This window comes from Oryza sativa, chromosome 3 (assembly GCF_034140825.1).
Source record: "Oryza sativa Japonica Group chromosome 3, ASM3414082v1".
In the NCBI taxonomy this organism is placed as follows: domain Eukaryota; kingdom Viridiplantae; phylum Streptophyta; class Magnoliopsida; order Poales; family Poaceae; genus Oryza; species Oryza sativa.
This window is the reverse complement of record NC_089037.1, coordinates 23,120,777-23,125,492: the sequence shown is the minus strand read 5'-3', so window position 1 is coordinate 23,125,492 and position 4,716 is coordinate 23,120,777. Positions and strand designations below refer to the sequence as shown.

Below are 4,716 nucleotides of genomic sequence, written 5' to 3'. Positions count from 1 at the left end.
ATGACACTGTCAGAAACGAGATCGAGGCCCCCCTCACAGTCGCGGCCACCGCCGATACCACGCGCTAGCTCGCCGCGCCGCCGCCTGCTTCCGACTCGCGTCCGCCATCGCCAACCTAGAAGCTAGCTAGAGGCTTACGAGGTGTTCTCGTGATCGAGGGCCGTTCGATCGCACTGGATTGGGAGGGAGGGGGACGGCGTCCTGCAGTTTTTCGACAGAATGCGTGGCAAGGTATGTGCTTCTTGGACTTGTAGACTTGTAGTGCGTGAACTAATCTTTGTTTTACTGGCTTAAAGCTATGGTGATTTTAGAGACAATATCTTCTCTTCTTTTTTTTGAGATGGTTATAACTGATGTGATCCCCAACAGTGGCTAGCAGATCGACCTAAGCTTTCAATGCCTGCATTCCCTATTTGGCTGTTCATTTTCATGTTCTCTTTCTTTCTTGCAGAATTTACAGGATCTTGATTGTGTGATTCATATGCATTTTTTTCTCTTTTCCCACGAAAGAAGTATCATAAACGGTGTTGACAGTTGGTACTAGTTAACATAGTTTTAGATATGTAGCTCAAACATAATTCGGATTTGATATTCCCCGCTACATAAACAGCTGGTCAAATGTTTTCCAACTTACATATGTTGCCGTAACATACTAAACATAATCTTATACTAGCCTTGTCTGAACTCTGAAGATAAGTATGAATACGATAAAAACACATATCAGTTATTATCACCAAAAAAGCTACTAAACATGCTGACTTCTTAGGAACAGGTATGTCCATAAGTACATAACGATGAACATGTGTCTGAAAAACATGTATAGCAACTAGTTTGGCAATGCACTGTTAGTTGCACACAAACAATGAAATCTGAGACTGAGAGCCCTATAAGTATGCAAATGGCAGATTGCATTGTGTGTCAAACCTTTCTTTGTAGTCAAGTAGCAAATCCCGCATTCTTAATCACTGTCACCTGAATCATTTGGTTGCCATGTGGATGATGCATAGAGTATCCTTCCTTTCCATCCCAACACTAACCATTGATCTTCCTCGTCGACAAGAAAATCTTTGTGATAACCCTTTCTTACCATATCTTGTGTTTCTCTGACGATGGCTGGATTCAATGGAAGCTGCACCAGTCCTGCCTTAAGGTTTCTTACCTTCCACTTCTTGTAACTCTCTGGCCTCTCAATCCTCTCTGGTCCTTCACATGCAATGACATTTAGCATAATATATTGATAGATATCTCTCTCTATTATCATTCTTGTCTCATTATCTCGTGGAATATTTTTATCAAGCATATCAAATAATGAATTGTAGTGGTACATGACCTCTTTGAAACGTGTTAAAAAGAAGGGGACACCATAAGATCCATTCAACACTCCTTGGACAAAAACTTTGGGCTTCATCATTCTAATTGTATTGAGCACCCTACTCCTTGCACTGTTAATTGATATTGTCTCATCACCAAGATCCTTTATTCTGTAAATGCAATTGACTATGAGAACTTCATCTTTCTCAATATTAAAATCTTCAGGAGAGAGGGCTTCCCATTTATTTGATGATATATGCTGATATTCAAAGGGTATGTTAAATGTTTTAGCATAATCAGCTAATCGCAGCCCAATATTATTACTTCTAGCATATGGTCGGAAGCCTGACTCAGGTAATTCTATACCAGTAATCCGAAGCTTAGGTGGTCCATCTTCTATTTTTGCAAGTTCTTCAAATAGTGATGGCCATTGGAAACCAAAGCAAATGCCAAAATCTATAATGTGGACCTGTGGTTTTCCCTTTGAGACATCAACGATAGTTCTGTTAAGAAAGGGCATGTAGAGAGACACACATGGAATACCTTTAGAATATCCTTTACATTCCTCCTTTTGGTGATGAACTTGTGGTATATCTGACTTCCAGTTCCCGTTAATCGTACATCAAGGCAATACGCTAGGCAAAGTGCTAGCCTTTGGGAATCATCCCCGGTAGGTGAAGCATGGTGTCTTATTATCTTCAGTATGTCACTAGCTAGGCTATGGTTGCTCACAGATACTGCTTGTGCACAATTGATAAGGAGGGTTCTTAGATCCACAACATCTCTCTTTTGTATCCTTTTGCCTGTTGTCTTTCGCCGAGCTGATGTTTTTCCTTGTCCAATTTGTGAAGACTTGCTTGAATTGTTTGTCATGGCTCTGCTCAAACTAACACCTTCATCTAGAGGCTTATGATCAGAACATAGTAGAACGTTGTCAAACATCTCATCCCGAATCGGTTCATCATAGTAAATAGCATACTGCTTGTTGCTCCTTCCTTCTAACAAATCAAGATCTTCAATACACGGATAACTTTTTCTATCATGAACCTCAAACAATGGATGCTTCCTCATGTAATGCGCATCAATTTGAAGTGAACAATTGTCCTGGCTAGGCTTTTCGGAAATGGAAAGGCCATCCACTTTTAGACCAACAACCATTCTATTTGAGTGATGAGTGAACTGTTCTGTCTCTCTAGTAATGGAAGACAAACTCCATGGAAACTGAAACCCTTGAAAGTTGCCATTGGAATTCATACTTGAGCTAATGTTTGTCATTCTAGTGACAGACCAGGTATTGCATGCGTGACCATTAGACTTGTCAGTGTTGGCACTGAGGTTCTGCAGGTGATCACATACACAAAGTGGTTGTTGCTGAGGGAATGCCGGATACTTTTCTCCAAGAAGTTCATAGAAGGGCTCCTCCATAGCTTGAAGAGCAGTATCTTCATTGCCTCTGTCATCAATGTCCTCCTGCATCAGTATCTTATCTATGTAGCTGAGAGTTATATCTGAATTTATGCTGCTTTTCTCAGGATAGTCTCCTCCACTAGTTTGGCACCAATCTGTTGTCCCATTTCCTTTCTCCACGTATAATTGGGGGTTGTAGATTTTGCTACAGAAGGATGTGCTTGGTGCAATATAGGAATCCTTTTCAGAGACAATTGGTAGCGGTGCATTAGTTCATGGGGCTTGGTGGGTATAAAAATAATTCTGAAATCGTTAGACTTGCTTACTAGATTGATGGATTCCTCATTAGAATAGGCATCACTTCCTGGTCCGTTTGTGATGACATGAAAATCATCAAATCTTTTATTGTCATCGGAGCCCATATTTGATCTTATGACGATCCTAGGAAGTCCTGGCTCCTGAGTAGTTTGCACAAGAAACAAGCAGAAGAGTCTTAGAGAACAAAAAACCATAAATCACTATAACCTTGGTTTTTATAAATTAACACATGATTAAAAGAATTCATTTCATTCATGATTCATCTAAGAAGGCTAAAGTAAATTCAACCATGGCGCAGGAAGGTTAGTTGACATGCCAAGGTTCTTAATCATTAAGTTACAATTAACATCGTTGGATATTTTCACATTATTTTATTGGTAAAATTATACTCAAATTGAACAAAGTTACATATGGTTAACTAATTAGTGTAATTCACGATAAAAAAATATCATTTTAAGTTTTAACCTTCTCAAGAAAAGAATTGCTTACCCACCAGTTTAATGTTAATTCAAAATTTCATCTTAGACTGTAGAAAGGTTGTAAAAAGTTATTCTTAAAGAGAATGATGATGGGGAGTGCAACTTTCGTCACATTAGCATCAATCAACATTTTATACCCAACCTTTGAGATCTGAGTTATCTGTAAATAGCATTTCTAACATAACAATACCAAAAAGTAAGGCTTAATTGGTGCAGGGCTCAGACTATTTATGTATTCTTTGATGCACTTAACTGGAATGCTTAAGGTTAAAATACCGAAATCATCAGAATACTTTTAATTTAAGAGACCTTTCATGTTTCCAGTATGATCAGATCATACTTTTTTTTTTTGGGGGGGGGGGGGGGGGGGGGGAGTGAACAATAGGGAAATGGATGTTTCATTTTTTCCTTGAACCATTATAAGTACAACTTTAAAAATAAAACATCTGGTAATTTCCATATGTGAACCTTTTAGCCCTGCTATTTGTGCTGGAAAGCTAACTGTGTACAAGTTGTTCGTGGATGCTACAACAGCCGAACTCAGATATCATGTCATTTTGCATAGATGCTTCCAACAGATATCATGTCATTTACCCTCGAGCATGCTGTATAACACACACAGGAAAATAAAAGACCGACAGAACATAACAGAGGTTTAATTTACCGTTTACCTGTTGCAGGGATCACACAGAACTCAGGGAGACGATGCAAATTCTGCGAGGCGGACATCCAGCTGTGGATACTCTCAAAACGAACGGCAAACTGAGGGCTGGCACAAAGGTGAAGAAAAATCTGCAAGCAACTACATGATTACAGAGATCTGTTAAGCTGCCCTTAATAAGTAACTCCAGCTAGTTTGCCACAGGACAAAAGACACATATTGCTGGCAGCTAGCTGCTTCAGGATGTGGTGCTGGTGGATTTGCCAAGGCAGGGGGCGTGGATATCAGTGGTGGAATTCGTCATATCCTTGCTTCTTGCGTAATTAAGGTCGTCAATACAGGTCGTAGAGAGAAGGTTGTTTGGTCTCTGGGAGATAGTAGTATCTGAGTATTGCAGTTGCCGTCTTTGGTGAGGATTATTAGGATTAGCCGTGAGTCCGGAGGTTTTGTTGTAGGTGACAAACCTGGAGCCTAGGATTTTCAGTTGGATGAGAACATTCTATATCTTACGTGGGTTCTCATTTGCATGGATTTTTTTTA

The 4,716-nt window shown here is 39.7% G+C and overlaps 1 long non-coding RNA gene across 1 annotated transcript; it reads left to right on the top strand.

The window, feature by feature from the left end:
* Positions 1–4,716, top strand: LOC9272293 (uncharacterized). The gene is made up of 2 exons (XR_003241272.2): positions 1–231; positions 4,196–4,716. It is a non-coding gene; the product is annotated as an uncharacterized lncRNA (long non-coding RNA).